The sequence below is a fragment of the Octodon degus genome, unplaced genomic scaffold (genome assembly GCF_000260255.1).
Source record: "Octodon degus isolate 3935 unplaced genomic scaffold, OctDeg1.0 scaffold00054, whole genome shotgun sequence".
NCBI lineage: Eukaryota > Metazoa > Chordata > Mammalia > Rodentia > Octodontidae > Octodon > Octodon degus.
Window position 1 is genome coordinate 1,009,079 of NW_004524630.1, and position 230 is coordinate 1,009,308.

The following is a 230-nucleotide window of genomic DNA, read 5'->3' on the forward strand; positions in this document are numbered from 1 at the left end:
CACACCGGGCGCCCGGTTCCAACAAAAGCGGGCGCTGCGCGGCGAGCTGCGCGCCCCTCGGGCGAGGCCGGCACCGGGGACGCGACCGATCTCCGATCCGCGCTTTCCAAGAAAGTGGAGCCGGTAAGGAGCCGGAGGCGGCGGCCCGGGCGAACTTCCGACCCCCGCGCCGCGTCTCCCGCGCTCGCTCCCGCCGCGCCGGCGCTCGCTCCCGGGCGACCTGCAGGGGC